The sequence below is a fragment of the Lissotriton vulgaris genome, chromosome 6, assembly GCF_964263255.1.
Source record: "Lissotriton vulgaris chromosome 6, aLisVul1.2, whole genome shotgun sequence".
Lineage (NCBI taxonomy): Eukaryota > Metazoa > Chordata > Amphibia > Caudata > Salamandridae > Lissotriton > Lissotriton vulgaris.
Genome location: NC_141694.1, coordinates 947,774,860 through 947,788,079, shown reverse-complemented (window position 1 = coordinate 947,788,079; position 13,220 = coordinate 947,774,860).

Sequence of the window (13,220 nt, the reverse complement as noted above, 5' to 3'; positions counted from 1 at the left end):
GCCTGCTAGCTACCGCCACCATTCCAGGTGCCCTGCTCCCTCCGCCAGGCAGTCAGGACGATTGTCCTGAGCGGTACCCACGGCCATCCTTATTTGGCAGTGGGTAATGTGCTTCATGATGGCGGAAGGCCCGCCACTGCCAGCCTGGCGGTGGCAGACCTTCCGCCATCATAATGTATCCCTTAGGCTTTATTATTTAAGTATGCATCTATGTTTTTCGTGGGTGGTTGGGCTATTGTGTAGATGTCAGTGAATTTTTCCAATATCTTTACCACTCTGAGGTTCTCTCTTCCTATATTGTCAGGACATATTATATTTACTCATGGAATGTATTTCTCAATCTACTTCATCTGACTATTTATGGAACATCTAGTCTATTGCTCTTTATGGTTTGTTATATTTTCTTCATTATTTGATCATTTCCAAATTTTCCTTAGTGCTGCAAGCTTCGGTGTAGTTATTCCCCTATTGTATGCTTTAAATACTTTCCATAAAGTTCCTGGGCTACCAAGAGAACCACTGATAGCTTCAAAGTATTTATTAATTGGGTGTCTATGTTCCTCAAGACAGGGAGAATCTATTAGTGCATTTGTAGGGAATCTCCAGGCTCCATATGAGTTTGACTAACCAGTATAACTAATGTAGACAGTACTGGAGCGTGGTCCAATAGTGTTTTTGCCTATATCTGAGATTTAGCCATTTTAGCGGTAAGGTCTTAGGTTATGAACCTCTGGTCAAGCCTAGGGGAAATATTTTGTATTGCTGTAGGATACAGATAGTCATGCTCTTCTGGATACTGTGAAACTATGTCTATAAAATTATAATTGGATATTATTTGGTGCAGCTGTTTTGGAGTTGAAGTTAGGGAAGTAGTGTGCCAGCAAGTCTATCTATATTAGGGTCCAAAACAAGAGTGAAACCCCCTCACCACATTACAGCTCCAGTGGGGAACTTTGCCATCATGCCCCCATCTACTCATTAAATATGGGTGTGTTGCTTTTATGGCCCTTAACAAAGGGTACCCACTGGAGACAGTCCTCAACATAATCAAAGGATGCCTTTGGCATAACCAAAGTCCTTTTTCATGATTGAAGTCACTCCTCTCACATAGGTGGAGTAAAGAAAAAGTGATGAAAGGCATTCAGTTTTAAGTTGATTTTAGTCCCCAATGTGTGAGTGAAGTGCGTCTGCTAAAGTAGTGCTATCTGAACATTGCATTGGTCTAGATATGCCTGTACATGCCTAGATTTATGTACTTTGTGTAACTCTCTTACACTCCAGGTGATGCAGTTTATTTGTAGGGTTTCTTTTGTCAAGCGACCTGCCAAATGGTTCTTGTTAGACCTGGAGTCATTGGCGTGGTTTTCCCCAAACATTTTTGCATTCAGATCTCCTGTTTTTGCTGACTTAGGGGCATATTACGATGGTTAACTGACTGGAGTCCTTCCGCCATCATGGTGGTGGATGGGACCATCTGCAATACAAGCGGCAGTTCCGCACACCAAATTAGGATGTGACCACCACCATGGCGGTCGCATCTTGCATTTTATTGATAGCAGCACCCGCTGTGATGTTTATTTATTTATGTATTTGTTTATTTAAAGAGTACTATATAGCGCTGGCTAGTCCTGAAGGTATCAGAGCGCTTTACATTAGGTTCCACAATGTAACAGAAAATGATCACAGTTACACACTTCCTCAAAAAAATAAGCAAAAACATTGAGAGAGGAGAGAAAGGAGAGAGAAAATAGTGGAGGGGGGAAAGGGGAGGTGAGAAGAGGGAGGATGAGGGAAGAGACGAAAGGAAGTCTGTCTAAAGACCGACTGGGTAGGTGACGTCCAAGGATTGAATCCATGGCCCGTCTCCCCTTCAGTTAAACAAGGCCATTCCATCGGGTATCAGTCAAAATAGCTAGGTCTCAAGTGGCGAGGGAAAGTTCACAGATAAACAGGGTGGGGAACTAAGGGCAATGACAGGTGAGGGCAAAGGTCAGTAGCTGGGTAGAGTAGAGCATGTTATGCATTTCAGTGAACTAGGTGGCAGGCACCACAAGGTGCCTGCCACTTAGTGCACTGAAATGTAGGGGGGTACCATGGGTACCCCCAGTGCACATAAACCTTCCTCCAACACATTGGGGTCTCGCAATGGTCCCCCAAAAAGAACCTCCATCAGCCTTTTCATGATGGTTTCGCCGTCATGGAAAGGCTGGATCACAGCCTGCATCATAATATGGTGGACAGTGCCTGCTAGGCACCACCATCATTTTATGCATGCAGACCATTCTGCCAGGCAATGGGTTCAATTGCCTGTGGAGGTTTCGCCACAGTCGAATTGTGGATCCACCCGCCATCTTAATCTGGCGGTCGGTTAATCCACATTTGATGGCTGATGAATCGCAACAGCACGGCTGGCGGTGGCGGTCCATCCACCATCATAATGACCCCCTTAGTTTTTACTTGGCTTAGGACTCTACGCACTTTATCACTGCTAATCAGTGCTAATGTGCTTGTGCTCCCTCCTCAAAACATGGGAACATTGGCTTATACCCTATTGGCATATTTAATTTACTTATAAGTCCCTAGTAAAGTGCAGTGCATGTGCCCATGGCCTGTCGGTTAAATGCTATTACTAGGCCTGCAGCACTGACTGTGCCACCCACTTAAGAAGCCCTTTAGACGTGTCTCAGGCCTGCCATTTCAGAGCCTGGCTGTGCAGTGTAAACTGCCATCTCGACTTGGCAAAATAAACCTTTTGCAGGCCCAAACCTTCATTTTTATTACTTATATGTCACCCATAGGGTAGGCCCTGCACAGCCCCAATGGCAGGGTGCAGTGTTTTTATAAGTTGTAAATATACTTTTAAGTTTTACATGTCCTGGTATTGAAAAACTCTTACATTAATTTTTCACTACTGCAAGATCTATCTCTCCCATAGGATAACATTCTAATTGCCTTTACTTTATTTTATAAGTGTAATTTCCAAATTGGAAGGGATAACTGGTTCATTTTAGGGCCTCTGGAATCCTAATTTGAAATCCTAACTTCTAGTCAAGTCAGGTATTAAATTACAATTCGGAAAATGCAACTTTTAGAACGTTCAGTGTCAGGTAAAGATGCCTACAGGAGATTTCCTTTAAAGATAAACTAGTTTGATTTTTAACAAGCCAATTCTGAGAGCCCACATCGGTGGCTTCAACTAAATGAAATATTCCAATTAATTGCAAAAATCATAGAGAGTAAATCAAAAGGAACAAACAGATTGATGTATAGTTTTTCTATACAAACTCATGTGAATAAATAGCGTAGAAAGAAGGTATATCACACAGTTCTCATAGACAAAAATGACTGAGATTAATAGTTTTTACAATGATCTTATCTCATAATCATTTTGTGGAAACCTATTTCATATATTTTTACAGATGGAAACTATCATTGAGCATACAGTGATTAACCCCTTTATAACAATGATAATGAAAATGGGTTATAGGTGTCGCATTTTCGGTCTTATCTTGTATAACATCTGGAAGAACATCTTCAGGGCCAGAAATTCAAAAGTAGACTGAAGACCCTTGAAGTAAAAATGGGTTGGACCTATGAATGAATGGCCTGAGTGGAAGGCTCAGAGCAATCGGGACCAGATAGATGAATTATCTAACAGTATTGCTGCCAATTAAGGATTACTTTTGACAGTCTTTGTGAGGTAATCACCATTAAATTATTGGCAAGTCGACACTCACTATGTCAATTATCCATTCAGCCATCAGTGATCGGAGTTCCGAATGTAGTGGTTCTGCTTGATGTGGTACGCTGATCGCTGATGGCTATTTACTCTAAAACATTTGTTTAAAATTAAATATCTATGGTTCTACTGAATGGATGTTTGTCATTTTGGTCTTGTTTTATTTATTAAAGTAAGCTCTATTTTTCTAACTTTGTGTGGGTTTTTCGTGTGTGGTGTTCTCACTGTTTAACTATTTGAAGTGTTGCACAAATACTCTACATATTGTCTCTAAGTTAAGCCTGGCTGCTCTGTGCCAAGCTACCAGGGAGTTTAGCACAGGTTAATTTGGAGATTGCTTGTACCTTACCCTGACTAAGTTTTTGGTTGCTGCTTGACCAGGGTTCACATCCCAGTCAACCAGTGCCCCAATTTCCAACAGTTCTGTTTCAACCATCACTGCCACTGATACAAATACACTAAAGTTCATGAAAAGTGTAGGTCTTCTCTTGTGGGTGTTGTATGTTCCACTGTCATTTTTGTCTTACACATATTGAGCATTTGTGTCTCATTTCCGTACCCCTTACCTCACTTTTCATCATGTCACAGAAGGGCATCTTCAGTTTTCCCCAGCATATTGCTTCATGCACGATTTTCAGGTTACGCCTCCTTGTTGTTTTTCATCCTTTTCATCCTTTCACTGAAATTAGTGGCTTTCTCAGCTTCAGTAAAAAAGTGTGAATTTCCATTTAGACTTACATGTAGTTTTGCAGGACAGGCCTTGGCATATGCTACATTTGCTTATTGAAATTTCCTTGTGACTGGCAGAAATATATGTCTAGCCTCCTGCACTGATATTGTGAAGTCAGGCAATATTGAAATTTAGACCCTTGGTAACGCAGGTCCTTTGTCTCGCTTCCTAATCTCAGGGGCACTTCTCTGTCCCTATAGTTGCGTAGTCTTGCAATGTTGTGCCTCACTAGGAGCCTGTATGCCAGCAATCTGCGTGCTTTCTTACTCCAAATATATCAGAGAAGCTGGCCCTGCCAAAGATATCTACAAGGAGCTGCTCTACAAATTCCACGTGGCCTCCAGCACTTTCATTAAATGAAGATTATTTCACCTGGATCTTGCTTCCAAGTCTTCATTCAAGTTTTGACCATTTCAGGTGCCTTTTACAATTTCCAGATATTTTCAACATTACTTGAGAGGGTATGTAATGTGTCCAAAATATATCACTCTACCCAATCTAGTCCGAAGACTTGTTTATCCATCCTCTCCTTCATCTGGTCCACTCGGATGTTCAGGGAGTCTAGTTTGCCATCTTTTACAGTTAGGCTTTTTTGGCATTTTCAGGAGGAGAGCTTTGATGCCTCCTTTATCTTGCTCATCTGATGGTCCAGGTGTTGATGGAACTTCATCCCCTGAATGTGTGCCTGAATGTGTGGCAGCTTGTTTCTTGTTTTCAAATGGAATTTTGTATTGGCGCCATTTATTGTTTCCCAAAGTGCTGCACTAGCTCTCTGTCAATTGTTAACTCTGGGGGTGATATTTTCTTTTATGTTTAGGATTCCGGAGTGCCTGCCAGTAACATTCTGGTTGGGGTCAGTAGACTGCGGTGCCTTGTGTCCACCTCAGGACTTAGACTGTTCAGCTACCATGTTGCTGGACATCTCATGACAGCTTTCTTGCTAGATTTCAGAGTGAATTGAGTATGAGATCACTTGTTTCCAACTATGATATGCATTTTGTCAGCTTACTATCTTATGTTTAGAGCATTTAGGGGAGTCGGAATCAGTTAACCATTTCCTTATCTCTATTGCCATGCAGAACTCTGAAACTCTCAGGGTCACCAGTCAATAGCGTTGAGGTGCTTTAATTTAGATTTGGGTCATTCTGCATCGTAGGAATTATCACAGTAGCTCACTTACCCCCATTTTTGGTACTGATGTTTTCATGCTTAGTCTCTGTGTTTGCCCCTCGGTTGGTCCATGTATGTCCATATTGCCACAGGCTCTCGGTTCACAATGCCATCAAAGGGCCCATCACAGACCAGGCTGCAGGATTTTATTGTTGCTTAGGCATGTTTCTTTCTTTCAGGCGGCCCAGGTGTCAAGAGGCATTACACTTATCTGTTCTTCTTAGCCCTGTTAATTGTGTTCCCAGATGCCCAAGGTCCATGTGTGGCACAGAGACCCTGATCTATCATACAGGTGCCACTCTTTGTTGCGAAGTCAGCTGTCTCTCTTTGGTCCATCACCTGAGTATGGCCTCCATCTTGAAGCAGCAGTCCACTCTACGCTGGGCTGCTATTATGTCTTCCTGTGCCCGTCACTAGGCCCACCAGGCCTTCCCATGATATAGTAGCAGGGTCTGCACTACTACGCTGTCTACGTGGCAGGAACTTACCAGATTTTACTCAAGTATTTACTTTGATGTCAGGTGCTTCCGTGCTGCGTGGCCATCTTATGCTCCGGCACCCCGCTTTTTCACAGGCAGTTACCACTGTCTTTCAGCTCGTGGTAAATGTCTTCACAAAAAGTGAAAAATAAAGTTGTTTCTTGAAAAAAGCAAGTATTAGCAAAGCCAATAGGTCGCGCCTATGCAAGAGCCCTTGGCTTTGCCAATATGTTTTAGCAATGGTGTAGACCAGAGTGGCTGCTGTTCAGCATGGCTTAAAGTTAGTGGGGTAAAGGAGAGTGTAGTGGAGTGTTGTGAAGTGGAGTAGAGAGTTATGCAGTGGAGTAGAGTGGCGTACGGTAGAGTTGAGTGGCATGAAGAGTAGTGAAGTGGAATTGAAGGAAGTGACCCGATTAGGGCCACCAAGGTCACTCTCGACCCCCTCTAGCCAGCCAAGAATGAAGAGTCGATGACGCAGTAGAGAATACAAGCAAACCAGTTTATTCATAAAATACACTGCAGTGGAGTCCAATCTGATCATCCGCCTATAATGGCGGATGAGGGACTGACTTTCACCAGCATAAAGTTACATTATGTATGTTGCGGAGTCCACAAAGACCCACCTACAGTGGAAAAACACTGGTAGGTGTCATAATACAGTGGGGGTACAGAACATACGTTTTGAGTCCACAGCCTGGTACAAGCTATCTACATTTTAAGGTCGTCTGGCCTATCCTCCCCTCTAGACAGGTGGGAGAAGGCCTTGATCAAAAAGAAAAGGCATGCACTAACGAGCTGGCATAACCTTTGAAGAAACAAAACATACCAAAGACTATTTCTCATAAATGAGCAAACAACAGTTTCGATTGTGCAAGTAACAGTTTCGATTGTAACAGAACATGGTATCTTTTCTAACTAAAATGGTGGCACAGACGTCAACCCAACTAACGTGACAGCCGCATCAACTGATTAGGTATTAAACACAATATGTAAATATAATGTATTAGCCATATAAATGCTAACGTAATATAGGGTAGAACATGAGTAATATACTAAAAATATGTTTCAATTCAATCAGAGAGTCATGGAGTAGTGTGCAGTGTTGTGGAGTGTTGTGGAGGGAGTAGAGTGTCTTAGAGTGGAAGGGCATAGAGTTAAGCGGCACAGATAGAAATACAGTGTCAGAGTTCATTAGACTGTTGTAGAGTGGAGTGGCATAGAGTGTTGTGGAGAGGTGTAGAGCAGAGTGGAGTAGCTTAGAGGGCATTGCATAGATTGATATAGAGTCTTATAGAGTACAGTGAAATAGAGAGTAGTGTATTGTCATCTCATGGAGAGACGTAGAGTTAAGTGGAGTCGCGTGTCTCAGAATAGAATGGAGTAAAGTGGCATGGAGTGGCACAGAGGGAGTTGCGTAGAGCGTCATGAAGTGGAGTAATGTCATAGATTGGCATTGAGTGGAGTAGAGTGCTGCAGAGTTGCTTGGCATAGAGTGTAGTAGAGTGTTAGTGGAGCAGAGTTTAATGGAGTAGAGCATCATAGAGTGGAATAGAGTGGCCTAGAGTGAAGTGGTGTAAAGTACAATGCTGCAGAGTAGATTGACATAGAGTGTAGTGGCGTAGAGTGCATTGATTTTTAGTAAAGTAGTGTACAGTGCATTGCTGTCGAGTTCAGTGACATGGAGTAGCGTAGAGTGCAGTGGCATACGGTGGTGCAGAGCATATTGCAGTGGTATAGACTGCAATGGCATAGAGTGGGGTGGTGCCGAGTGGAGTAGAGTGTTGTAGAGTGAAGTAACATAGAGGGAAGTGGCATTGAGTACAGTGAAGTATTGCAGGGTAGATGGAAAGTTGAAAGTGCAGTGGCATATAGTGCAATAGAGTGGCGTAGCGTTGATTGGTCTATAGTAAAGTGCAGTGCCATTGAGCGCAGTGGCAGAGTGCAGTCATGCAGAGTCGAGTGCGAGGGCTAGTGGAATCTACGGCATAGGTCATCACGCAGTTGAAATCCCCCATACTTATCAACACCCCCTGTACTTCCAATAAGCTTAGCAGTAGCTCTTTGAAATTCTCTGGATCATCGACATTGGGGCTGTACAGATTAATCAAAATGTATTTCACATCAAGGATAGCCATCTGAGCGATTGCCCATCTCCCTCTTGTGTCTGCTAAAACTCTGAGTATTGTTTACGTGAGTGCTTTGCTAGCAAGGATTGTAGGGCCCGATGTAGGTAGGCCGTTACCGATCGGTAACGGCCGAAAATACCGATTTTGGGCCCTTACCGATCGGTATACTGCCATCGAGATGTAGGGCAAACAAAAAAGTCCAAATCGGTACAAATACCGATTCGGAATGACTACCGAATCCAAAATAATCCGATCCGTACATACCGAAAATCGGAAATGTAACGAATCGGCAACACACCGAATCGGATAAAAATACCGATTCGGTCCATGTACCGAAGCGGTAGTGACACCGAATCGGAAAATATCCGATTCGGTCATCGTACCGATTCGGTAGTGACACCGAATCGGAAAATATCCGATTCGGTCCTTGTACCGAATCGGTAGTGACACCGAATCAGAAAATATCCGATTCGGTCTTCGTACCGATTCGGTAGTGACACCGAATCGGACATAAGCCGAATCGGATAACCTACCGAATCAGTAGAATCACCGATCGGGAAAGTCCTTGATTCGGACAGATGGGGAGATGTAGGGAAGCACAGAAATACCGATTTTGCCTCAAAATCGGTATAATTCACTCGGTATTTACCATGGATTACAATCAGGTGGTAACCAACTCCAACCCATAAAAACAGACCCAAAATGCATTGCAACTTGCAGGATGGCAGCTTTTTATGTCATTGCGAGGCGGCTACGGCTACAGCAGGAAGGACAGAGGGAATGGCAAAGAGAGGAACAGGTCTACAGACAGAGGATCACCCTGTTCATGCTCACAGAGGCAGAGATCCTACAGAGGTACAGGCTGGACTCAGACACCATTCTGGAGCTCATCAGGGACCTCAAACCACTGTTGGACCACCCCACCCCAAGGGCACACGCCATCCCAGCGCACGTCCAGGTGCTATGCAGCTTACACCTGCTTGCGTCTGGCAGCTATCAAAGTGGAGTTGCAGCGGTAGGAGGGGTGACCCAGAGCAGCCTGTCAAGGTTCTTCCACACATTCCTTGACGCCATGATACACAGGATGGACCAATACATCTCTTTCCCTGCAACCCACGCAGAACTGCTACAAACTAAAGCTGACTTCTACCAGATGCCACAATTTCCCCAAATCATTGGCTGCATAGATGGCACGCACATTCCGATTTGCCCCCCAGCTGACACAGAATACATATACCGCAATCGGAAGTCTACGCACACCATCAACGTGCAGGTGATCTGCAATGCGAAGTGCACCATCACAGACCTGGTAGCAAAATTCCCAGGGAGTACCCACGACTCCTACATTTTTCAACAGAGCGGCATCTATGCACGGCTGATGGCTGGCGAATTTGGTGAAGGATACCTCCTAGGTGAGACACATCATCAGACCCCCATAACACAAAGTAGCTAGGTGTAATACATGTATGCATGTGAGTAATGTTACCCCTTTTCCTTCCAGGCGACAGTGCATATGCCCTCCGCTCTTTCATACTCACCCCCTACCTCAACCCCTCCACACCCAGCCAAAGGAGGTATAACCGGGCCCACAAAAGCACAAGGAATGTAGTTGAACGGACCTTTGGCATCTGGAAAAGTAGATTCAGATGCCTGCACAAGAGTGGAGGTGCAAGGCAGTATACCCCCATCACCTGCTGCAAGATCATAGCTGTCTGTGCAATGTTGCACAACCTTGCGGTGAAGAAGGGCACTGAGGTCGAGTTGTCTGACTACGAGGACCATGACGACGACGATGCTGTGCCACTAACACAACCTGCTGGGGTGTCTACGCCAAGTGATGGCAGATACAGACGTGAGGAGATTACAGAAAACTATTTCAGAGTGAGTACAGATGCACAGACAGGTAAATGGTTGTGGTGAAAAGCAAATTTTAATAATGTTGCAACACCGTTACTGCACTGATGTGCAACAAAATAAAACGTCTAAGTAAGGAAAACAAATGTCAAAAGTCTGGGTTGCCTCACCCCCGTTGGCAAGCCTACTTTTTTGGGCATTTGGAAGCCCCACTGGGGTGTGCCTCACCCCCTTCCGCATGTCCTGCGGCTTCTGCGGAGCGCCTGGTGCTCCGGCGCGGCTCCGATACAGCGCTGGCCGGGCTGCTGCGGCTGCTGCTGTCCCCAGCATCCCCCAGGTCCAGGGCTGGATTGGCCGCAGTGTTGGAGATTATCAGTGCCTCCATGGCTGTTGTTATGCGGGCCATTCCCCTGGTGACCTCAGCGGTGTTTTGTGTCAAACTAGCCTCCATATTAGCCCCACGTTGGCACAGATGCACAGTTGCAGCAGCAAGGCGGCTAATAGAACGGTTGTGCACGCGGGCATCCCGCCTGCGCGATTGCTCGTGCTCGTCAAGTCTTCCGCATAGCTGTGTTATGGCTGTGGTCAGCCTGCCAAGACCTGCAGCAACCTCCTTGTTTGTGTCCACAAAAGCTTTGAACCCTTGCACCATGTCGCCCATCTGCAGGTTGTGCTGGCGGAGCTGGCGCTGGCAGACCATGATGGACTTTGCCTGCAAGCGTTGGATTTTGACCATGCTGCCTTCAAGCCCCTGGAAGACGCTGCCCTCCCGTGCCGGCGGTGCAGTGCTGGAAATGGCACGCCTCCGGGTACTGCTGCTGCCGCCCTGCTGTGCGTGCTGGGGTGCCACTGGTGTCGTTGTGGTGGTGGCCGGGGCCTGACCCGCTGCTCCCTGGATAGGGTTGAGTGGAGCCACAGCAATACTCCTGTCAGGAGGTGTTGTAGGTGCAGGGTGGGCTGTTGTCGGAGAGTTCTCAGGGGAGAACAGCAAGGGGGGTGTGCCTGACATCTGTGGGGAGTGAAGGAATGTGTAGTCGATTACCAGGTCTCCCTCATTTCCCTGGCCAATGCTGTTGTCCTCCTCCTCCTCCTCCTCCAGGGCAGCCTGACTTGTGGTAGGCCCTGCCACCGCACTGGTAGTTGGTGCTGGTGCTGGTGCCTCTGTAGCTTGTGGTTCTCCGCCTGATGGTGCCCCTAGGTATAAAGAAGCATTTGTTACTTGAGTGCCGATGTATTACTGTCACTACAATTAAAGCATTGCACATGTCCTTGCATCTCCTTTGAATGTGTTCCACTGTTTTCTATCTTGTGGTTCTGCACTGCCATATTTTGCTAACTTCTGCTGACTACATGTACCATGATGCTTTTCTCTTGTATGTTGGTTGCAGTACTGGGCTGGGGTTTGGCTGTGCATTGTGTCTAAAGGGGAGGTGTCTGGTAGGGTGTGTCATGATGTGCATGCTTCTTACCTGTAGCTGTGGCTCTGGCTGAGCTATCCAGGGTCCCGATTCCTGTCACACACTCCCTCTCAATGGTGCTGGACACCAGTTCCTCCAGCTCAGTGAGGGGTGGCGCCGGGTTCCTGCGTCCACCTGTCAGCCCAGCTTGCCTCTGCAGCTCAGCCATCTTGCGTTTGGTCAGGCTGCGGATGTCGTAGAATCGTTTCTTTAGGTCATCAAGGGACCTGGGGGTGACACCTACTGCGTTGACCTTCTCACCTATCTCGCTCCAGAGCCTCCTCTTCGTGCTGTCCGGCACAGTGAGGGACAGCCTCCCAAAGAGCTGCCTGTGCACCCTAACCACCTCCTCCACCAACACCTGCAGCTCCATGCTACTAAACTTTGGCTTTCTCTTCTGGCCAGCCTTCTTGCTCTCACTGGTGCTTGCCATCTTGCTATCCACAGTTCTCTGGCTCCTGCTCCCACTGCTGCTCACTGTGAGTGTTCAGCTCAGGCTGGCTTTCCAGAAAGTTCTTTTAATGAGCTGCACCTGCCTGGGTGGCCACTCCCTGCTTGGGTGGGGGAGGGCGGATCCACCTCATTGGCTGTATCGGATTTTACCGATTCGGATTTTACCGATTCGGATTTTACCGATTCGGATTTAACCGAATCGGATTTTACCGAATCGGATTTAACCGATTCGGTTCATTCAATGCATTCCTATGGGCATTTTGGCCATGGGGGTGTATTTCGACCTCCGAATCGGTAATATCCGAATCGGTATTTGCCGAATCGGCAATTTCCGAATCGGTGTTAGCCGATTCGGTAGATTCCGATTCGGTCCGTGCCGATTCGGTACGTATCGAATCACAATACCGATGCCGACCGATTCGTTTTTTTTTCGGAGTTTTTTACCTACATCTCGTTTTCCGAATTCTGGATACCGATTCGGCCCGCCTTGGTATTTTGAATTTGGAAAAACCCATTTACCTACATCGGGCCAGTAGTTTCTCTAACTGAAATACTTCGTGAAGTACAGATAACAGTATGACATTTCAGTTCATTAAGAAGTCTACTATCTTTATGAGCTAGATGTGTTTCTGATAAATATACCAAATGTAGTTTATATAAGTTTAGCTCTTCCCGGACAAGCCAACGTTTACTAGCAGCATTCAGACCAGAGACATTCCAACATAAACATTTAAGTAATGCTATCAAATACCAAAACTGAACACAATATAAAGATTTATATGATAACTACTCCCTCCATTCCGTTCCCTTTGCTTTTAACCAACCCCTTGAACCTAAACCCTCCCAGCATCCCAAAACTAACCCACCTGGAAAAGAATCACCCCCTCCCTGCTGTCGCTGGCAAGACAGCTACTGAGAGTGCTAGCAACCTTGGGGACTGCCCCACCCCTCCGGTACACTGTGAGACTCGTTACTCAGAAGAGTCTGTTTTAACAAGAAAAAAGAAAAATATTGAAGGGCAAAAAGTGAGAAAAAAGAAGGGAAAAGCAGGATTGTGTCAATCATAGATCGCTGAGGGGATCCATGTGAGAGCAAAGGCTAAAAAACAACCTGCCCAAAAACCAACATTATCAATATGTCAGTACATTATTTACTATAGGTATGACCCCCGGAATATCAGTTTGTTCCCCTCACTGACCATACTTTGTAGTA